At 32.8% G+C, this 24,623-nt stretch overlaps 1 protein-coding gene and 2 long non-coding RNA genes across 13 annotated transcripts in view; 2 read left to right on the top strand and 1 right to left on the bottom strand.

Annotated features, from left to right (window-relative positions):
* LOC141458723 (uncharacterized) overlaps window positions 1–21,082 on the top strand; it is a 27,086-nt gene extending 6,004 nt beyond the window's left edge. The window contains exons 2-3 of the long non-coding RNA XR_012461138.1: window positions 360–540; window positions 14,024–21,082. This is a non-coding gene — a long non-coding RNA (uncharacterized lncRNA). The remainder of the gene's footprint in view (window positions 1–359; window positions 541–14,023) is intronic.
* stumps (DBB domain-containing protein stumps) overlaps window positions 1–24,623 on the top strand; it is a 125,264-nt gene that overhangs the window by 30,438 nt on the left and 70,203 nt on the right. The window lies entirely within an intron of this gene.
* On the bottom strand, window positions 540–24,623 carry LOC141458719 (uncharacterized). Of its 9 annotated transcripts, none has more exons than XR_012461134.1 (7): window positions 24,484–24,623; window positions 18,093–18,173; window positions 14,936–15,152; window positions 8,936–9,184; window positions 7,772–8,033; window positions 5,699–5,858; window positions 540–1,446 (listed from the first exon to the last, which is right to left on the bottom strand). It is a non-coding gene; the product is annotated as an uncharacterized lncRNA (long non-coding RNA). The 9 variants fall into 9 exon arrangements; XR_012461126.1 differs by lacking the exon at window positions 24,484–24,623 and adding an exon at window positions 19,021–19,161; XR_012461127.1 differs by lacking the exon at window positions 24,484–24,623 and adding an exon at window positions 19,021–19,161 and having other exon boundaries at window positions 7,776–8,033.

Genomic DNA, 24,623 nt, shown 5'->3' with positions numbered 1-24,623 from the left:
CCCGTTCATTCGAGATGCCCACAGCACTAGCAATCTTAGGCTGGAAACATAGTGGAGCGGCGAGCAAAGCGGCGAAATCAAACACAAGTTAACATATGGGACCGCGCATAGTGGCGAGCAAAGCGAAGATAGAGCAACTCTATCTATTTCTAGTGTTTGTTTTCGCCGCTTTGCTCTTCGCTATCATCGCCGCTTTGCTCGCCGCTCCACTATGTTTCCAGCCTTACGCACCTTCACTCTTCTGTCATCCATATTTCTTTGGTGCGTTTTGTGAATTAAAGTAAAATTCATTTTACGCATATGATTTGTAAAATCTAAACATTCACCTATTCTTTAGATACGATTTTATTCATTTTCAGAGTATCGTATAATTCCAGAGCGAAGTCACTTGTTGAATTATGTTTTCTCTGTACTTAATGGGCTGATATTGTGTAAAGTGAGTTGAACACAATGAACCAAGGAAGATACGTATAATTGAAAATTTATATGAAAAATGTTTTTGAATTCTCATATTATTTATCTCTACATTTTAAATTCAAGGTACTTATCTCCAGAATTTAAAATATACAAAAAAAGTCTTGTGGACGGAAACGGAACTTTTATTCACATTAATAACGCTATCATAAATCACCATAGAAAAAGTATTAGGCCTTCGTTTTATACTTGTACATAATTAATACATAGTTTATTAGGGGGGGGGGGGGGAAAGCGTTAAAAGCTGTTTCAACGCATTAAATCCTATTTAGGTATAACTTTGATGAATTTACTTTAGAAGGTTAAAAACTTAGAAGAAAAATAAACAAATAAATGAGATTGTGTAAATTGCATGCCTGGGGTCATAATACGAGTATGCCACTTAGTTAACATACATAGCAGCAAAGAGTAAAAATATATTCAAGCAGATACCGTATTCATATTATTTCAAACTACTGATCGCAATCTTGTTACCAAGTGAAGTGTTGTAGGAAGAAAACAGAGAGATTGTTTATTTTCTGTTCATGGACGGTGAGGGGTAGCGAGAGGAGTGTATCAATTAAGCAATGTAATTACAAATGTACAGCACGTGTACCTATATCAGTGTCAACTGTATTAGATTTTGTTGTGTGAATGAGTCACAAGTATTGTACTCAGTATTGCAAACTTACATTTTATACAATACGCTATAGAGAAACAGTACAAAAAAAAATAATACACTATTTCATCTCTCTCTTTTTGATGCAGTTTACTCCTTCTTCTAGTCTAAATCTTTACACTTTTATATACTCTATAGTAAATCTATTACTATTCAGATCCCATTATTTCCTCTACACAGGAAAAGGAAGTGGTGTTTTCGAAGGTTGTCGATCTTAAAACTATCGTTCCTTCTTTCTATTTTGTTCTCTCTCATCCTTTGTTTTTGTTATTTAGTTTAATGCCAAACACTGAAGATATCTATTATTATCACTTCTGTGGACAGAAAAAAAACTGAAGATAAACAATGTTTTTGTTCTTTACTATTAAATAAAAAACCGTCCATCTGTGGCGGACCTTACACTATTCCAGCTAGTAGAAAAAATAGAAGCAAATAAATAAATAAAAAATAATCCTTATTAATTAAGGTTAAAATTACTATTAACTATTAACTACATGAAAATACATGAGCACTAGCCCAGAGTGCACTTTATATATGATATACGCCGATATATATGATATAGCCGAGACTCCACTGTATATGTGATTTAAGGCGCGTCAACATCTAAGGTTATTGGCGCCCGGAGCTTTTCTCAGTGCACTGCCGGCCTGTGCGAGGAATTGAAAGTAAAAGGATTTACGTTCGAACGTGTTAAAGGCTTCACGTACCTGGGGTCTGAACTTAACGAGGGAAATAGAATGGTAAGCAAAGTGAATGGGAGAATAATGTCTGCAAACCGAGTTTATTTCGCTAACATGAAATTGTTTAAGACCTCCTATCTGTCCAGAACCTCGAAGATAAGGCTTTATAGAACCTTAATCAGGCCGGTTCTTACATACGGTGCTGAAACATGGACGTTCACATCTGCCATGTGATAGATAGTCTCAATGTTTTTGAATGTAAGATCTTAAGGAGGATTTATGGTCCAGTTTTCGACACGACTTCTCGCACATGGAGACTTAGAAAAAACTGTGAGCTTTATACTCTATATAGGGACTGAGAATGTGGTCCGTTTCGTCAAGACTCGACGATTGGAATGGTTAGGGGCCACATTGCAAGAATGCCAGAAGACAGGATGCCTCGGCAGACTGCTGCGTGGTACCGTCTTAGGGTACGTTTACAACGGAGCTGTGAGTATAGATGATAGCAGAGATGATAACTGATAGAGTAAAATATAATCGCTGATTAGTGTGCACAACAGAGCTGTGATACATGCAACATGTCCGAGTAGTGAAGAAGAGTTTTTATGTTTAGCAGCGACAAAATGGTATATTTTAAAGAAAAAACGCTTTAGAAAATATCATGTACATCCCATAAATAAAAAACGAAGAACTTTGGGTGAATTTCACTATTTATATAAGGAACTTAGAAATTATCCGGATCGTTTTTTGGAATATGTGAGGATGGGTCCACCCACATTCGACTATATTTTAGAAAAAATAAGGTCAAAATTAAGAAAACTTTGGAAAAATTGTCATGGAAATCCTATAACCATAGAAGAAAAACTAGTGATTACTCTTAGGTTAGTAATGATTTTATTGAAAAAAAACAAATAAATACACATGAAAATAAATGTAAGCACGATTTAAAAAACAAAATATTGTTTAAAAGTAAATAATAAAATAATAACCAAAAATAATGAGTAAAGACAGCACTAAATAATTTTTCGACGTCCATTTTGAAGCTCCGATACTGGAGTTCAGCTAGCAGAAAAATGAAAAATTCAATTCTATCATCTATGCTCGTTTATAGCAGCGAGTATGAGTCACTAGTCGAAGCTTCGTTGTGCACGCTCACATAAGAATGTACTAGGTTATTCTATAAGCGCTGATGCATCACTGATATCATCTCCGCTATCATCTATGCTCACAGCTCCGTTGTGAACGTACCCATAGGCATGAAGGAAGAGAGTTGGCCGACCGCGAAGACGTTGGCTTGATGATGTTGAGGAGGACTTGAGTGTCCTTGGAGTGTCAGGATGAAGGACAAAAACAGCTAATAGAGATGTCTGGAGTCGCATTATTAAGGAAGCCAAGGCCCACCCCGGGCTGTAGAGCTACGTAGTAGTAGTATTAACTACATGCCCATAGATTTTCTCTTCTTAGTTTTTCCTCCGGTGATGGACAATAAATGTGAGAAAAATGTTATTTGTAACGAGAAAACTACCCGTAAGTACACACTGAAAAAAAAGCTCTAGGAATTAATGATTTCACACTTCAGTGGCGCAAAAATTATAATATAACCTCAAAATATAACCTGAATGTCTCATGTTAATGACACAACAGATGGTCGCTATTCAAGACATTTATGATGATGATGATGATTATTATTATTATTATTATTTTATTTAAGGCGTGTCAACAACTGAGATTTTTGGTTACTTTATTATTATTGCACAAATAAAAATATCAGAATAAACCTTATCTTTGTGTGTTAAATTTTGATAATTTGTGTTAAAACTATTATTTGTTGGCACGAACATGGTTCGTTTTGCTCGCTCAGTAAAAAAAAATCTAGAGAACAAATGGTGGAAATTGCGTGAAAAGATTTTGCACGAACAGGATTTACTGGAACGTAATGTATAATAAATACAATAAACATTATATGTTTACATGAAAAGGTGATTTATAAACATTGCTAGCAACATTAAAATGAGACAGAACTAGAGGCAGCTCTGTTTTTTTTTTAAGTAATAAGCTAAAAAGTCTGAGAGAGAAATAATGAACGAACGTAAGAACTATCTATTGATATGGATCGAAATAAGTTACAGCGTGGAGTACGCCCCCATTCTCGCTCTAAAACAGCCACTAGGTAATAGAACCACATAGACTACTATTAATAAAGCAAGGTAAACGAGAGATCGTTAACTCTATAGCATCTGCTATAAAGCAATATTGGCGTTTATACATTATTGCCCAGTTACTGTAATGGGTCACATGGAAAGTTTACAGGTGTTCTCTCTATCAACTAACTAGCCGCCCCTTTAGCAAATGCATTCACAATGCACACTAACGACCGATTGATTAATAGATGAGATCTAACTTTATCTGATCTAATAATCTGGCCTATAACTAATTTATTGGGAGTATACATACATTAAGGATTTATTTCTAACCAAATTAATTAATTGAAATATCTACAAAAAGCTGCACTAACAGAAAAAATTAATAGTGATTTGAAGGTTCTTTATAATTTTTCAAAAAACCTGTGGAATAAAATTTCTTCAAATCTCAATTTAAACACAATCTTCATAAAAAAAAAAAAATTTCGAACCACTGATCCCAACTGGACCTTGAACACGTAAATTTTGTCAAAGTTCGTAAATTACGCCACAGAAGAATAGCTTTTCGTAACATTTTGGATGAATTCATTCTGAAATTTCATTTTTCGTGGCAAATACTATGAAAAATAGTCAGGTCCAGAACAGGCGGTCATAAAAGATCTTGATATGAAACGATTCCGACTTAGAAATATTTGCGTAAATGAAAGGAGAAAACGAGCGTCTTAAAACCCCGTTAAACTGCCAACCCCATCTTGCGGCTAAAATAAAAACGACAAACCATTTGGGTGCTGTATGAAATTACATCTGAACAGGTAAATATGGAACTAGACTCCACCACCATGTACTTATTATTAGAAAACAAACTATGAAAAGCGCTTTTACAAAAGAATTTTGACAAGCGATAAATAATGGAAAAAAATCCTAAAAAAAGATTGGAAAAACCAAAACTTGATTGCAGTCCAAAAAGTTTTACCATTAAATTCAGAATTCTTTGATTGAAATAACTATACAATGGCATATCCCTGTAAGAGAAGTATTTGACTTTCGAACTTGTATAAGAAATTGAATAATTAGAATTGTTGGCAAAAAACAAGCAAAAACAGATTTAAAATACAAAAAGATAAAACTGTGAAATAGAGATATCAACTAAAGATAATGTACGCCACAAAACCTATGACTTAAGTACTCATAAAATATTAATAATACAATGAACAGGCATTACTATATTTAACTGGTACAGTGTTCTGATGAACATATTTAAAATAAATTATATAATAGATTCATGTGGCATATAGAAGTGACAATCGATTGCTATTATCAAGAGACAACACTCGTATGGTTTAATGCATTTACTTCAAGGTTATCTGATACTTATGATAAAACAAGTTCTTTATTCTGTATAAAGTATATAATAACCTGCTGTGAGAGGGAAGGTGGTCGTGCGTGTTCTTCTAACATAACCTCTTCTCTATCAAGTAGCCCGTAAGGGCCCTGGTAGATGAAGTTAAAGGGGCAGAAATTGATCTAATCTGAGAGCAGTGAAGTAATGGCTCGTGTACTCTGCTACCTCTTCTAGATTAATTTAACAATCTTGTCTCCACAGCCACAGCTAACTACTCTTTCCTAACTGGTTCATGTCTTGATAATTTTTTTTTTTTTTACACTTTTTTGCTGCCTCCGCGTTACTCTCTCAAATTATTATGATCTTTCTTATATTAAAACAAAAAATTGCTCTTCATACTTACAGGATTATCTTTTACTAAAAACGTCCAGGTCTAATTAATAAATTTTCTTCTATCTTCAAATTTTAGTTATATATTTAATCCTCTCTAGTATTATGTCTGCAGTACAATTCAATAAAGCGGTTCTTTAAAAAGAAAAACAATATATGTTCCCATCTCGCTTCTAAAAAATAAATAAATACATTTTTTAAGAATGTTTTAATTAAAATTGAAATTTATTTAATTACAAATACAGCATCAAGAGATGTTTCAAATATTCACTAAATAAAGAATTCTAGAATTTGTCTTGAGTTAAATATTAATCATATTAAGGAAAAATAATAATTAAATAAACCTTGGATGTGAAAGTTACTTTACAGCAAGAGCAGCTTCGGCCCTTTGTGTTTACATCTTTAGTGCAGCACTGGGTCTTTGTTATATTCCAAGATTTTGGTATAATAATTGTGTACATTGTTGTTTAATTAAGACTGAATAAACCCTTTTCGGTTGAGTTAATATAAACAGTGGTAGACCACATATAGCACAGTGGGTATATGGACAATCGGTGTTTCATCTGGGAAAGGACCCAACTAACCGCGAACATTTATTTTGTACTCTTTGCGGTTTTTGAACCAAATAATATTACCGAGCATAGTTACTGCATTAGTTTCTTATTGAGACCACTAAGATGTGAGTTTCTGTTCAGAAGAGGGTAAAGGCTACATATAAGACTTAACGATCTATTGCAGAGTGAGTTGTTACGTTTAGTAAATGTTAGCATGAAACCTAGCAGTTATCCAATGTCACTTCACTTCGCTTTTCCAAGGTAAATGAGTTGCCATCAAACTTTTAACAAATTTGTTTTTGTAGCTGGTCTTCGGGGAATAAACCTAATAAATTCTGTTTTTTATCCTTCCCTTTTTATAAATCAAACTCTTATGCCATTGTGAGATGTTGGGCTATTTTATCAACATGGAGAAAGCTGTGTCATTAGCATAGAGTGTTCAGCTAGGTTTAATGTCTAGCCTAGCGAATTCTTTCATACAAATATTAAAAAGGGTAGGTTTCAGTGCAAAGCCTTGTGGATCATCAGCAGCAATAGTTCTGAGATTAGATGAACGCAACAGTTAAATTCAATTTTCCATTATCCAGATAATTTTTAATTAGAGAAACACTTAGGAAGGTTACAGTTTCTAATACTTCTATAAATATATATACTTATTATCATGAAATGGGGGTATTTTTTCAAGAAAATAGTTGAAACTGGAACTAAAAACTTAGTATCAGGAAGTTTTCATCCATAGAAATGAGATTTTTCTTTAACATTAAATTTTAGGATGTTGATTTAATTCTCGAAAAAAGTTCTAGACCTACATTTTAATGAGTTTCAAGAAAATCGTAGGTACCATATTTTTCGAGAAAAAAATTAACAAGATCAGAAAACAATTCCACAAAGTAGAGGAGAGAGGACATTTATTTTCAATTTCTGAGCAAACTAACTGAACGCTATGCGCTATGAGATCTTTAACCCAGGAGACCAGTGGAGATATTATGCAAAAAAGAATATTGAGATACCATGGATTATATAAAAGATCGAATTTTTCTCCATCCAGACCTTCAAGGGATTGGCCTTGTCTGAGGAACACAACCTGCCATATAAATATCATAATCCAATCTCTCTCTCTCAACTTTTATAAATGGTGATATGTACTTCCATTTTTTTTTTTTCCTTTGAGTTTGAAAAGATAGAAAAGTTTTTTTTTTACAGAATATTCTCTATCGCTGATTACCTACATGAAATGACTTTCAGAAAAATTGTTCGCTTTGAGGTAAATTAAAAATAACCTTCCTCTGCAAAACATATAAATAACCAATACTATATTTGAACTGCAAAAGTTCATATCTGTTTTTTATGTATGTTTATTTATTTGTATTTCCTTAGGTAAAGAAATACTTTAAGGGTATAACTAAAGATTTTTGATTTTAAGCAAAAATATCTTAGGATTTCTCTCTAATTTTATTTCAAAGGGCCCAAATATATTGTTCTAATTAAGCACTAATTTCTTAAAGAAAACATAATTTGCTCTAAAGAGTTACCAACTCATCGGTTTAAAGACCAAATTTCAGGGTACCGCATGAAGATGAGAAAACACTAGCATCAAATTGCCCATTTCAAAGCTTTTTTTTCTCTTGCCAGCTTACCGACTTACAGAATCTATAATTCTATGAACAAATCTTGATTGTGAATCGAATCCAAGATCTTACTTCTTATTCTTGCATCTCGGCGAAAATAATGATTCTGCGAAAGGTAATCGTGACTCTAGTTGTATTATAAAGTGCTGCCATTTCGTTTAATGAGCTACAAAAAAATACAAAACTTATTTACTTTTTATTTAAAAAAAAAAAAGTGAGACTAAGTTGTGTATGCAAGTTTTAAATCTAACAGTTAAAACTAATTTGGCCATAGTATTAGTTTTTTTTATTTGAATAGACTTTTTGAATAATTAATGGAGTTGTCGCAAATAACTATTATTCATAACTGGTCACGACAACGTTCTTGTCCCCTTTGCACATTTACCTGTTACAAAATTGTTTATGTAGTGTAAATATTCGATAATAAAAAATAAAATCGATTATAATATTCAGCATTGAGGTGCTAGTCATATTTTCAAAAATAAACACTCTAGACTAGAGGCAACATATCATATGTTTCTGGAGCCCATTTTCAGGATAATTTCGAATTTGGGTTGCCAAAAGGAAGTTTTACTGCATATTGCTCATTTGCCTCTGTAGTGCCTAAATATAGCCCATTTCCCCCTCCATGAAAACGTGCATAACAAAATTAATTTCAGCAAGCTGATGATGTAAAGTTATGATCAAGGAGTCATTGGAGTACACACTTCTACATATAACTTACACAAACAATCATCATTAGATATATTTTTTAACCATAACTAAGTAAGGAAAATCTGTAATTACAGACAGTACCTACAGTCCCTTTTGATGTATATACTACTTCCAACACAATTTCACACTAATTCTCACCATTATGTCTCCATCCTTTCGTTATTTTCATACTGTAATACGTAGTTAAAAAGGGACCACCCTTGTTTCTTGTTTCATTAGAAAAACGTATAAAGCAAACGTCGAAAAGGGAGCCTGCAGCCTATGGCGTTTCTAATAAACCGGATAATTGATATGTGACGTTTATATTTATGTAACAAAATGAACACTAATAAAAAGCAAAAGTTTTTAACATACATAGGGCACATATGTATCTGTAAATGTTCATCACTTCCTGGGGAGAATTGGAGAGACAACCCCTATAATGTGTAACAGACATCGTGGATGTCTTGTATCGTGTGTCACACCAATTTTTAGACCTTCTGGAAAAGTAGGTAGGCTAAGTTTGAAATTCTCGTCACGACAGTCAACACTTTTCTCGATTCTTTTTTCCAATTCTATATAACTTAACTTGACTCTTCATTTATCAAATCATAGTTACTCAACCTGCAGGAGAAAAAAAAAAAAAATCAATAAATAATATAGTTAAAATGTAAACAGTATCTGTGCGTTTTTCTTTAAATTTGTAAACAGAAACATCAAGCATCCGTAAATATGTGTAATCATGTTAATATTTACTCATTAAATTTTATCATCAGTCCAGAAATAAATTTAAATTTGCATGCGTGAAGATATTTCTTGTTTTGGTTGTTTGTTTAAACTGAGTTCACATTCGACTCACTTCTCGATATAGGTATCGGTGGAGAAATTATCAAGTAAGCAGTTTTTAGCAACAAGGCATATTTGCCTAAACTTCTTTATTAAAAATTAGCTAAATTTCGACATAAGATTCATAGGCTCCAGTTCCATACAAGAATTTTCGAGTCAACGCCTAAATAAGTTTTATTTTATTTATTTATTTTTTTTTTTAAACATTATTGGCCCTCAATACTAGGTAGGTTTCAAAAAGCGATACAAAATTGTTTCATAAAAAGAATGATCGGTTTTTCACTTTTGAAAAACATTTTTCTAAACTATAAAACTGATTTACATTTTATCTGCAACGAGTTGCCTTTTGCAAAGAAAAACATAGATAATAATAGATTATTATAACCCCCAAATACAATGGATAGTTCCCGACTCTTCAAATGTTTCCGTTATTGCGAACTAATTTTTTGTTTACAGCTATTCTTCGCTTGTGAGGATATTTTGCGAGAGTTTACATTTGAGATGTCGATGTTATTGATGAAAATATCATTCTACAGAGCTTTAATCATTACGATTCAAGCTTTCGCACTAAATTATTTGCAACTAACGATCTAATAATAAATAATTCTACTAGGACAATACTAGTACGCCATGCATCACGACAGACGTCTACAAAAACTGTTACAATCATTTTTGATTTTTATAGTTACCATTTTTGTATAAATTGGTTAAAGTTTCACAAGATGGGGAAGGTGTTCGTTCAAAAGTATAGTGAACTCCAATCTTAAAATAACCAAATACAATGGTTCGGTACCCACTACAGTACAGTAGAGAACACTTAGAAGGAGGCTAATAGCAAACTCTGGTTTATTTGTACATCTGTAGTGTTCATAGTGTCTGTGAGCTCTTTCTAAAATTCGATTTGATATAAATGGCAAAAGGCAAATGGCTTATTATATAAATATACTACATTAGCAGCCAAAATTGGAAAATTTCCAAAAATATGACGTAGTAAAGGGAAAGAAGTAGCAACAACTGTTTAGAATTCATAAATGGTGCAAACAACTTGACCTAATTTAATGATTTGGCAGTAATGTGTTATAATATTTGCAGCAGAAAACAAAAAAAAATCTGTAATTTTGAATTTTGTCCATTTATGAAATGATTTCAATTTTGTAAAGCTTTAAACAGTAACAGTACATTGCTTATCACAATGACGCGATAGAAAAATATCTTGAAATTCCTTAAAATTCAAGAAATGTTTTCTTTCTTGAACTTAGGACATATTATATACACAATAGGCGCCACGATAGCCGAGCGGTTAAGAGGCGAGACCTGCAAAGCTAATATGCATTGCGGTACTGGATTCGATTCCCGGTCTGTACGCCTTAGATTTTATTTAAAGGTTAATAAAAGAAATTTACAGTAAAGTATCTTTGCTAATCGCCTCCGTCCACGACACCTAATTGGTAGTTGGACGTAAAGCCCGCCTGAAAAAAATTGGCAATTACTATATACACAATGCTTGCCGTGATCTAAACCAGACATTTTGCGTAGAGGAGTATTATAATTAGACTGACTTGCTTTCCGTACCAACTAATCACTAAAATTGTCCTCGGTTTGGCTGACAGAAAATTTAAGAAGAGAATCCAAATCAAGATGCCCCCATAAGAAAGTATCTCCTCCCTGTTCAACCAGTGGTAAAAAAAATGGCCAGAGTATCTAGACGACTGTAATTCTCAAAACTAACTGAGAGGTTGCTCCGCACAAGCAGCACTTCTCCACAGTGATTCAACGTTCAATTTATTCTTCACTGTTCACTGCAATGATGTGGTGAAGACCACATTCTTCTGACAAGTAAAACTACCAATGACTACTATCCATCAGATTTAGGAAAGCTGTCACATTCTAGCTAATGATTTTCTTACAACTTATGTTACATTGTTCAAACTTGAGCTCTAAGAAGCTGTCAGTCATTGTACAAGCAAAATTTCAAATCTATTTGCTGCATCTTTTAAAAAATAGGATACAACATCCCAATTTATTTCCAATGAAAATGAGAGTCCAAGATCTTGTTCAATGAAATGGGAGAAACCAAGAAGAGCAACCATTAAAGCACTGGGTTTTGTACAGGAGCATGAGAAAGGTTGGACTGTACGATACAAGAAATTCTTTTAAAGCAGTTGAGGTATTAGTCAGAAAAGTCAAGAAAGGTTTGCAGGAATTCGCTTGCCCACAGCGTCCTTATCCGGCCTTAAAAAAAAATTATGTAAACAGCCAGTGGAACAAAGGATTTTTTGCTGCTTCACGTTGATGAAATAATAAATAAAACTTATCAGGTTAACGTATTCTCTACTTTTTTCGGGTTCTAAAATTTATATTTAAAAAAATAAAATTAAAATTCATAGTTGCGCCAGAACAATGTGTCTTACACTGAATTAATCTTTCCTTCAAAAGCTAGAAAAGAACTTATATAAATAAAAAAGAAAAAGAAAATGAAAAAGTAAAAATAATTATAAAATCTCTACGCATCCCATGTTTGATTATGTATGTTGTATGGTTTTGATTATGTGAAGGAGTTGAGAAAGGAGAAGTTGAAGATGAAAGATGGCGATGAAGAAGAAGAGGCCAAGCGGATGGAACAATATTAACATAGAATAGTGTATTAGAGACGCGCTTTTGGAAAACAGATGAGCAACTAGAAAGAGTGAACGGAGAGGGGGGATAGATACGGGCTCAAGTTTGTCTAGTAGCTTCTATCTCCACTGCCATGAAGATAAATAAGACTATTCTTGTCAACAATTAGAAGATAGTAACAAATAATCTCCAATAATCTTCTTAGAATTAGCTAACTTTGGAACTAGAACTTGGGTTTGAGTGGCAGGGGTGATTCATTCAAGTTAGTTAGAGTGGTGAAAGTGATTTATCCAGTTTGTTCGAGAATTCCGATAAACAGCAAATACCTACAATCTGGTTAGAGATGGAAATTGAATTGTTTACAGCATTAGTACAGTCTTGTAATTCTAGTAAAATAGAGAGCGCTATCACATTCAACCAATTATCGTTCTTTGATTAACCTATTCAATAGTCATTATTAAATAGCCTCAACTAGTGCCACCAAAATAACTGCCATGAACACTGCTATGCAATTATAAAAAACTAAAGACTTCATTATCTCGTACACAATATTCAAAATGATTTCCTAAATGGAAATCACATAATCTGTACTGGTATTATGATCTTAGCAAACAACCTAAATGAGACTCGTCAGAGATCATTCCAACTTTCAACATATAATATTAAAACTAAAATGATAACCACAACAAACATCCTTTTAAAAATAAAAATTTCAGGAAACTATATTACGGAACTGATAAGCAAAGTCTACAAAACTTCCCAGTTTTAAAATAGGTTATTACTTTATTAAATCTTACTTTTAATGAGTAGCCACGTAGGGTGCGTTCCACTAAGCGTTCACAACGATCGTGCTCACGACCGCGGTTTTGCCCGTTCCACTTGCTTGCGAGTATTAGAATCGAAAACCCAAGTGGAATGGACTATGGGGCGTTTTAACCGTTCATGTAAACATTACAAATGGCGACCTCGAAAATAAGTCAGAACCTTGAAGAGGTTGTCTTTTAATTTTAACCCCGTTCATAAGCAGTTATAATAAACTTTATTAATTATTGGTAAAGTTGACTTATATTAAAAATATATATATAATTCAATTTTTATATTACATTTTCGTGGAGTATTTATAAAATTTACGTTTAAATAAAATTAAAATGTCTTTTGTGGCAACAGTAGGATATTTATTAATGCAACGTAATAATGCTTTAGAAAGTTCTTCATCAAGTTCCGATGAAAAGTGGAATGCAATTTAACAAAATCGCAATAGTGAAAAGCGAAAACTTAGACCACGTATTACTAACTATCAAAGTGTAATTGGTCGTTATTCAGTGAATTAGTATGTAAAGGGATAAGTAATTTTTCATTTTATTATTTTTTTTTAGACTTTCGAGAAACACATTCAATTATTTACATGAGATACTTTCATTTACCTGATATAATTTTTTCGGTCGCCATCTTTGCTTTTAAAAATTGCGCCAAATTTCTGAACGCCCACTTCGACCCAGCTCTTAAGGTGGGGTGTTGTGAGCTTCGCGTGAGCGAAAATAATGATGTCATTAGTGACGTTTTCGCCACGACCACTACGACCGTGGTAGTTAAGTGGAACGGCTGAAGGTACATTTTGATCGTTGTGAGCTCTTAGTGGAACGCACCCGTAGTCGAGTGGTAAGAGACGAGAACTTGTAAAGCTAAGATGTATTGTTGCACTGGATTCGATTTTCGGTCTAAGCCTTGGATTTTAATTAATGTTTAATAAAAGAACTTTTTAGTAAATTGTTTTCTCCGATCGAGACACTTAATTAGGTAATTGGATGTAAAACTGTCCCGAACAAATAGGCTTTACTTTACTTATCTTTTAAGGAACAATTCTACAATTTAATTTGATTTTCTGAAAATAGTGATTTTTGAGAGCTTTGGGGAAGGTGACAGGTGAGACATTGGTCACGTTTGCGGCTAAACTGCCATCAGCTAAAAATTAAAGGAACTATATATTTATTTATTTTTCAGGTTCAAATAATATAATGTCTATCAGAACTTTGGAATGCCTTTCTGAGAAAAATGAATGTTAAGACTTAATTATTAGTTCGCCATAATTACACTTTTCAAAAAAATCAAAATGTTTTTTGAAGAAAGACAGATAATTACGAGACCTATTTATGCATTTCCTCATTATTCTGGTATTAAGGTTTAATAAAAGCAACTAACCATGAATTGATGTTAATTATAGTGGCATAATTATTTTCCTGGGAATATTTCATTGGGAAAAATACTCGTAAGTTAAACAAAAATGCACAAATTGAGATTGATGGATGTACAGAATCGTCTAAAAATATTTTTTACTCTAATTGTAAACAAAATACAAAAATTAGTGAAACACAAACAGAATTTCTTTCATTACCAATGTCTTACAACTTACTAGACAAATTTTCTCTTTAAGATAACAGAAATTTGATTTGTCCTTAACTCTCTAGATGGCATTGCACTTTGCGTCACTATTTTTGCAACTAATTTGGAATTTTCAGACAATTTTTAAGGTGCCTAAAATAATTTACAGGTGATCAAACCGTGCAATGTTCTAACATGACAATTTAGAGAACACACTTACAGTTGTAATTCTCTGGGAATATATTGGACTGTTTTCTAGGAAAAAGCTTATTGAGTATATCCAGAACAAACGAATTTGAATAAAATCGCTTGTCATTTTTAAGGGAATCGTGAAAAATTGTCAACAATATTAGTAAACTGAAGATATGGATTTTTACCAGCAAACTGAATCTACTATCTATCACCACTATCAAAATTGACACACATAACAATAAGCAAATTCAAAATTAGAAGAAAATTTCCAAATTTATTAAAATTAAGAGAGAGATTTTATTATTTAATTTCTTTACGTAACAGATAATTCCTCGTACTTACATTTGTTCTAACAAAAGAATCAACAAAATTTCCTGTTCTTGGCGTAAAGGATGTAATAAATCTGGCGTGAAAAATTCACACGATCCATTATGTTGATCCATTGTTTAATTTTCAGAAATAGACAGATGAAATTACTCGGTCGAACAGGATTGACCGGAAACTTCTACATTCTTTTCCGTTTTTCAATTTATTTGCAGGCGACGTTTTAAACAGCCACCTATAAAAAAATAAAAATAAAAAAAATTGAATGATACAATAAAATACAGTAATTTATTATTATTATTATTATTATTAGATCATTTCGTCATCAGACTGATAATAATTTTTAATAATTAACGTTTGCATATTGATATAAACGATTGGAACAAACTATTCTTTTTTGAAGTTTGCCCACAAGAAAAAAAAACTAAATAATTTTTGTTTTTAAATTAATTGATATCGGTACATCGTATTCAGCTAAACATTGTATTGAAGCGGGTGTTCCTCAAGGAAGCACCTTAGGACCTATCCTATATGTAATATACACAGCAGACATACCAGTCCATCCTGAAACTGTCCTTCTAACATATGCAGATGATACAGCTATACTTTCTCCTCACATTGATCCGGTAACTTCACACAGAAACCTTCAAAACTCATCTCTTTTCTCTTGAGGAATGGTTCAAGAAAATGGAAAATAAAGTTAAATGAAACAAAATCTCAAAATATTACTTTTACTCTCCGCCGCATCACTCTTCCTCCGATCTTCTATGACTCAATTCCAATTCCTCCTGCCAATGTTGTCCTTTTATCTTGGGCTTTATTTAGACAAAAGACTAACTTGGAACCCGCACACCCGACTTAAACGAACTGAAGTTAATAGACGTTATCGACTGCTTAAAAGACTAGTAGACCAAAGTTCAAAACTCTCACTTAATAACAAACGACTGATTTAACATACAATTCTATACTAAAACCCGCCTGGACGTACGGTATTAAACTGTGGGGTTCAACGAGACGCTCCAAATCTTCAACGAATCCCATCTTTTCAGTCTAAAATTCTCCGCACTATAGTTAAACCGCTCCATTTTACGTTTCAAATCTAACTATCCACACAGACTTGGAAATTCCGTTTGTAGGTCCAGGTTGCACGAACTCGTTATAATAATGTTCATCATAACTTGCACGCTCATTCCAATCCTCTTGTCCGCCATTTATCATCTCATCACCTTCCAGATCATCCTCCCAGACGATTAAAAATCAGCCAGTAGCCTCGCGATTTTCTCTCTTCTGAAGAGAGTAGCTAATCTTGGAGAAGACTTAGGGAGTGTTATCACTGGGTAACTTCTCCCCTCAATTAGTGAGATTGTAGTGGTCAGTTATTGTCATTGTTACTTATGGCGTATCTAGGCGCTGGAGTAACTTAACAAATAAATTAAAAAAAAAAAAAAAAAAAAATTAATTGATAGTCAAACTTTTCGACAATTAAAACAACGACTTTTAAAGTTTTATGTAGCTATTAGTTGAGTACCTGTATGTAGATTGTAAAAATATAAATGAATGCATTTTGAAGAGAGGACAGTGGAGTTTGATAAAAGAGTAAGTGCAAATTTGGCTGCAGTAATGCCTTCTCTTTATTCACACTGCTTACATTTTTCACAAACACAACTCAAAACACTCTGTAGAAAACTTATATTTAGATAAAGAATCTAATAATAGATGACCGCACTCACAAATAGAGACGACCAGCCCGTACACCTCTTTCTCCTTCACCGTCAAAGAAAAAAAAAAAAAAAAAATTACTTTGCCTTTCTCATAGCTAACTTACTTTCTCTTATTTCTGTAAAAAAATATATGCATTGCAAAATTTTGAATTTATTAAATTGTGATTTTGATGAAAGTTAATGCTTTAAGGCACCTAGTGAGAAAAAAGATTTTGTTTTAGATAACCATATTTAACCATATTATGGTAGGTTATACTATTCGCCAGTTTCTAGGAGAAGGTTACTATTCTTTTCTTTAAAACAAGTTCTCACATTTCAATGACTTCATTCACCTCAGCATGGTGTTTTTGTTCTGAGGTTTTAGATTCTTCACCCAATGGGATACAAAAGTAGATTTAAAGTCAATTTCTCAGTGAATTTTCCATTGTTTTGTAAAGGAATAATCATGTACTCTTCCTGGATCAACCCATCTTCTACTCTAGCAAAGAGTAAACTGCTGTTTCCAGTTCTTCGTCCAAATGTTATCTTTAATCTCTCTTTTAAACCTTTCATACAGTATTTTCCAAAACCCGAAAATAATTAGATTTTAAACATCATTATCAATAAAAGATGGAAAAAAATTAATAGAATCGTTTTTAGTACAATAATCTTGAAGAGAAAACTTAGTGTTAAAACTAAGATCTTTACAAAGTTTATAAAGTGAAGATGAACTTAAACTCCTTTATAACAGATACATTGTAACTCTATACAAGTAAAGGTAATAATAATAAAAATAACACACTCGGAATAACAAATTTCAAGAAATACAATCATTTTTACGAAGTGGTTCACCACTGAACATGATGTACAACCAAGTGGTACGCGAGCCAAAAAAGGATGGGAAACGCTGACCTAGGATGTTCTACAATGTATCGTACAGAACAATAAATGATTGTTATATCTACTTGTGTGTTTCTACCCCACACTTTTTACCTAGAAATATGAGGCCATATTATTGAGAATGTTAGTTAACTCCGTCAAAGCAAAAGGATGGCTTACCGAATAGAAGTTAGTTTATGAGATTATCTTGGAAATAGTTTCAAACTAGAACAGGCTTCAAAATATGTCAGACTAACAGAAAGACTCGCTTTTATTTATTATATATTTATCTACAAAATTAAATTATAAAATCTTGTCCATGAAATAACTTCAAAACTAAATGTTAAATTTAGATTTATTAATTATGTTATGTTCTATACACTTAATTAAATTATCTCGGATATATAAAGTTGAAATAACTGGTTCTCTTTGTAGTAGGAAATTGTTCAAATAATACTTTCTTTTATCTGTTAATAACTCGCAACTATATTAAGAGAGCAACAATAAAATTTTATGGTACTTCATTTTATTGAATAGCTAAAAGCAATTTTCATGAACCAATAGGGGCTGATAAATTGATAATTTCAAATTAATACCTTAATAAAGAGAGCATCCATTTCAGCAAATGTTACCATTTGAGTACAATTGTTTAGGCCCTTATATTCACAACCATATATCTAGAAATTAAAAGATTTATTATATAAAAGAATTGTTATATAGGGGAAGCTTGATAAAAAGTTCTTCCTTTATATACAATAATTTGAAAAAGATCTGTATAGTTAATGTGTATATAAAAATCTATTTTAAAAAATATTCATACAGGGGCACGAAGATGCACTTATATTTCAATACGTCATTCAATGAGTAATTCATTACAAATGTTTTAACACTATGAATCTGTTCTTAAAAAGAATTTTCCTCTTATTGTTGCATTTAATTACTTAAGATTGCAAGATTAAAAAACAGGACTAAGTTAGTAAAATATGTGCTTAGGTCGTCTAATTCTACTAAGTAGTTCTGTTGATCAAGAATTCGAGATTAAACACTAATCCAACTTTTGTTGTTTTATCAGTTTATAAATAATTAATAAAATACCTTAAGTAAAAACACAGTCGCCTTTTATCACATCGCGTACATCATTAGCTTAAAACATGTTTTTCGCAGGGATTATGTGTTTCGAAAGTTTGACCCAAACATTGGTGCGAGACTTTTGAACTCCCGCTCATAACTTAAGAAAAAAAATAATAACCTGCATAAATATCTCTTTAAGTACTACAACGAATAATGAAAAAGAAAGAAGATTTAAAAAAAAATAAAAGAGTTCACATGTAATGCGCCAGCCATGTGTTGTTTACTTTATCTGTATGTATTCCAGTTGAGTTGCCATTGCTATAAATAACTCCGCAATTTGTCAAACAAAACGAATGTTTTTGGTTTTTGTACTCAGTGCACGTACAAAGTAAATCTTTAACAGTAGTAATATTATGCCATAACTTCTGAACATTAACTACGTAAATTACGTACCACATAAACTGTGAATTAAAATGTACGATTCTGGTATTGCCTTTTTTTGACGATCGTTGAAGGATTATTTTTTGTTTTGAAAGGTGCGCAACATTGAAGGTCCTTTGCACCTGAACTATACCGGAAAATAGACACTTTACTATATTACTTGACTTACTTTAACATCTAATCTTGTCGAAACTAACCTATTGGTAGCCATAACTCTTTCCTTTTAACCTAACTAACTAATATTGGGATGGAGTACTTGATATCAAGTCCTTGCACCCCATAGAGATCTAGCCTAAATTTTAAAATCACTTATTTACATAAAATTTACATGCACACTCACACACTTATGAGTGTACATTCGTCCTAATAAATACGTTCATCCTAATAAATACATTCATCCTGATAAATATACATACACTGGGCCAAAAAAGTCTGTGAACACTAACCTAAATTTTATTACTTTTATTATTATCTTATTAGAAACTTCTTTTATTTTCAAATGAAATATACTATTCGATAGAGAGAAACCAGAATTTTTCATTTTATATTCAATCTTTTATTTTTGTTCAACAGGAATATCACAATTAAATGTTTAACAAAACAACACCCCAAACGAATGCAAAAAAAGTCTGTGAACACTTTGCAGAAATAAATCATTCTTACACATTGTACGTGAATTATAAATTTTAAAAACTTGTAGGACCTCCTATGTTCCTAATCACTTCCAACAAGCGAGCTTTCATCGATCCTAATAATTTTGTGGTCGTCAATGTTGGAATTTTATCCCACTCTTCTAAAATAGCGTTTTTTAGTTGTTCACGGTTTCTTATTCCTCGTTTATTTATTTCGCGGCTGATTTCATCCCACAAATGTTCTATTGGGTTAAGGTCTGGCAATTGTGGAGGGGTGTTTAGGCGCCAGAGTGTATTATTTAAAAGCCATTCCCGAGTTTTTAGTGCGGTATGTTTCGGGTCATTGTCTTGTTGGAAGACAAACGTTCCCTCCAACCCTAATTTTTTTGAATTTTCTTTTAAATTGCGTCTTAATATATCCACATACACATATTGGTCCATCATACCATTAATTAGATCTAACTTGCCCACTCCTTTAGCACTCATGCACCCCACACCAGAATGTTGCCTCCCCCATGCTTAAAAGTAGGCTTCATATTTTTCATTTTCATAGCTTCATTTCTTTTTCGCCACACTTTTTGTCGTCAATCAGACCCACATACGTTGAATTTCGACTCATCTGAAAAGATTACGGTTTCCCAGAAACTAGAAAGCTTAGAAACATATTCTTTCGCGAAATCCAATCGGCGGTTACTATTTATTTTATTGATTAAAGGTTTTTTCCTCGGGACTCGACCGCAATAATCGTATTCATGTAATTTACACTGGGCCAAAAAAGTCTGTGAACACTAACCTAAATTTTATTACTTTTATTATTAACTTATTAGAAACTTCTTTTATTTTCAAATGAAATATACTATTCGATAGACAGAAACCAGAGTTTTCATTTTATATTCAATCTTTTATTTTTGTTCAGCAGGAATATCACAATTAAATGTTTAACAAAACAACACCCCAAACGAATGCAAAAAAAGTCTGTGAACACTTTGCAGAAATAAATCATTCTTACACATTGTACGTGAATTATAAATTTTAAAAACTTGTAGGACCTCCTATGTTCCTAATCACTTCCAACAAGCGAGCTTTCATCGATCCTAATAATTTTGTGGTCGTCAATGTTGGAATTTTATCCCACTCTTCTAAAATAGCGTTTTTTAGTTGTTCACGGTTTCTTATTCCTCGTTTATTTATTTCGCGGCTGATTTCATCCCACAAATGTTCTATTGGGTTAAGGTCTGGCAATTGTGGAGGGGTGTTTAGGCGCCAGAGTGTATTATTTAAAAGCCATTCCCGAGTTTTTAGTGCGGTATGTTTCGGGTCATTGTCTTGTTGGAAGACAAACGTTCCCTCCAACCCTAATTTTTTTGAATTTTTTTTTAAATTGCGTCTTAATATATCCACATACACATATTGGTCCATCATACCATTAATTAGATCTAACTTGCCCACTCCTTTAGCACTCATGCGCCCCACACCAGAATGTTGCCTCCCCCATGCTTAAAAGTAGGCTTCATATTTTTCATTTTTGTAGCTTCATTTCTTTTTCGCCACACTTTTGTCGTCAATCAGACCCACATACATTGAATTTCGACTCATCTGAAAAGATTACGGTTTCCCAGAAACTAGAAGGCTTAGAAACACATTCTTTCGCGAAATCCAATCGGCGGTTACTATTTATTTTATTGATTAAAGGTTTTTTCCTCGGGACTCGACCGCAATAATCGTATTCATGTAATTTATTTCTAATTGTCTGTGGTGTTACGCTTACACATAATCCCTTGATAATTCTTGACTGATTTTTTGAGCGCTTGTCCTGGGTTCTTCTCGAACAGACTTCAGAATTTGCCGTTTATGAAAGGAATTAAGTTTTGGTGGCCGTCCACTGCGTGGCCTACTAATCACATTTCCGTACTTTTTAATTATATTATGCACCGTTGAAGGGTTTTTTTGAACTATCTTCCCTATTTCTCGAATACTTTTTCTTTCATTTCGCAACGTCACAATAAGTTCTCGAATTGGTCTGGGAACTTCCATATTAGTGGTTAAATATGTACTAATTAGATTATTTATTCACAAAACTGACTGAAGTGGTTTCTACAATACAATAGAGAACTTTGAAACTTTATTCAATCGTTTTTCTGTTTGTTATCTTAATGTTTTTACATATTTATACAGCTGTTCACAGACTTTTTTTGCATTCGTTTGGGGTGTTGTTTTGTTAAACATTTAATTGTGATATTCCTGCTGAACAAAAATAAAAGATTGAATATAAAATGAAAAATTCTGGTTTCTCTCTATCGAATAGTATATTTCATTTGAAAATAAAAGAAGTTTCTAATAAGATAATAATAAAAGTAATAAAATTTAGGTTAGTGTTCACAGACTTTTTTGGCCCAGTGTATTTCTAATTGTCTGTGGTGTTACGCTTACACATAACCACTTGATAATTCTTGACTGATTTTTGAGCGCTTGTCCTGGGTTCTTCTCGAACAGACTTCAGAATTTGCAGTTTATGAAAGGAATTAAGTTTTGGTGGCCGTCCACTGCGTGGCCTACTAATCACATTTCCGTACTTTTTAATTATATTATGCACCGTTGAAGGGTTTTTTTGAACTATCTTCCCTATTTCTCGAATACTTTTTCTTTCATTTCGCAACGTCACAATAAGTTCTCGAATTGGTCTGGGAACTTCCATATTAGTGGTTAAATATGTACTAATTAGATTATTTATTCACAAAACTGACTGTAGTGGTTTCTACAATACAATAGAGAACTTTGAAACTTTATTCAATCGTTTTTCTGTTTGTTATCTTAATGTTTTTACATATTTATACAGCTGTTCACAGACTTTTTTTGCATTCGTTTGGGGTGTTGTTTTGTTAAACATTTAATTGTGATATTCCTGCTGAACAAAAATAAAAGATTGAATATAAAATGAAAAACTCTGGTTTCTGTCTATCGAATAGTATATTTCATTTGAAAATAAAAGAAGTTTCTAATAAGATAATAATAAAAGTAATAAAATTTAGGTTAGTGTTCACAGACTTTTTTGGCCCAGTGTATGTACATTATATTGAATTGAGGATTATTAATGTAAGTGACTGCTAAAAGCCGTCTTGTCTTGGGGACATACAGAATAACCACTTAATTGCAAGCTGCCTCTGGCAGGGGGTTTTAATTTCCTTCGTATAATGATAATGCTAAACCATGTACGAACAGGTGGATTAGCAAGTCAAGTATTCAAATCCAGACGGCGCTATTAGAATTTGTTTTCTTCGAGGGAGCCTCTATACTCACTATCCGGTGATACAATGTTGTCTGCAGCGAGAGAACAACCTGGCCAGCAGTTCACTCAGAAGACTTCGGGCGCCGATAATCTTAGAAGTTGACGAGTCTTAAATAAATATAAAATAAAAAAAATCTTCTAGAACCATTTTAACCATTATTTCCTTAAATAATTAGAAAGTTTTGTCTCGGAAGATCCCCTTTACATTACCAGCTACTGCATATATTTGGGATATAAATTTGTGTATAAGTAACAAAATGAACCTTCATAAAAACGTCTAGCATGTCTATTTAGAAGTGGCTTTCGTATTTATAGACCGGTAGATTGAACTATTGAGGGAGTGTACAGTGTGTGTTGTGAAGTCCAGAAGGGCAGGGCTCTTGAAACAAAGTAGAGTGGTATGACGCCCTCCAGAGCGAGCACCAATCTCTACCACATGGCCTCTGCTCATATAAGAGGGTTGGAAGTAAAACTTAGGCCAAAGTTATCACATCCACACAAGTCTAACCAACGGCCATTTTCTTATATTTTTTGGTTTCTTTGTTTTGAATTTATTTTTAACAAGCAGACTGTGTGCAATTTTCTCTTTTTAAAACAAAAGCACTGCGCAACACAAAGAATTACAACACTGTTGTTCCATTGAAAATAATCACGAGCTTGAAACTATTACCCGTGATCGCATAATACGCCTAATTGAATTTCTAAAAACATAAGCTTTGCTTGTTTGAGATATTTATTAGAACAGAAATGCAATTCAGAGGAATATTTTGTTGCAAAAATAAGAACACTGCCAAGTATAAATAACGCTCTCCAATCTTGAAAACAAAATACATACATCTTATCATACATACTCACATGTAAACACTTATGTTTAAAAATGGGCTTCTAATCAAGGCGTCCACTTTAATCAAAGATGCATTAAATTTACAATTTTATTAATACATTGCATCTCGAAATAGAAAATAAATCGATAAACTTACTAACTTATCCTAATGCCGACTGAGGCATTTAGTCTTCTGTAATGTCAGTAATTAAAGCATAAATTATGTAGAGATAAAATGTGCGAATTAGGTTTACTGGAGCGCGCAAAGGATGATGTCATATTTTTAGACTATACATGTCCAAGTAGGAAAAGAGGACCAACTCCTTGTTTATCCTTCCCCCTTGTTTATCAGAGGGTCCTTCAAATTAGACGGCTTAGAGGGGTTTCCAGGACGGTTCGGGAAATAGTGCAACAGCATTACAGAAGTTTATCTCATGGAAGGTATTCTAATTTTAGTTGGCCTGATCCTAAAAAAAAAGAAGGTAGAGGGGTACCTAAAATATTTAGCTGATTAATCTAGCTAAGTTGTCATCATGACAAGTGAATACAGCGTTTCGGTATGCAGTTAATGACTTCACAAAATAAGATTTACTTGTGTTATATGAAGTACAAACTCTTGGTCAAAAGAATGAAGGATATTTCCTGCATCACTTTTTGAAGAGCAAGATGAGAGAAAGAAACGTAAAAAGCATTGCTTCATCGTACATCTTCAAAAATAGAAAATTCCAGCTTACCTCAAATAAGGCGATTCCAGAAAGATTTCAAGTTCATTAAAATTAATTTAATGAGGGATCGAAGCAAAGCTACAATTCATTCAATACTTCTCTATTATAACAAGTACATGGCGATAGTCAAGGAGGTTAGATCAATGTTA

Source organism: Rhodnius prolixus, unplaced genomic scaffold (assembly GCF_049639745.1).
Source record: "Rhodnius prolixus isolate KJV_2025 unplaced genomic scaffold, Rpr scaffold_5, whole genome shotgun sequence".
Lineage (NCBI taxonomy): Eukaryota > Metazoa > Arthropoda > Insecta > Hemiptera > Reduviidae > Rhodnius > Rhodnius prolixus.
This window is presented reverse-complemented; position numbering and strand designations above follow the sequence as displayed.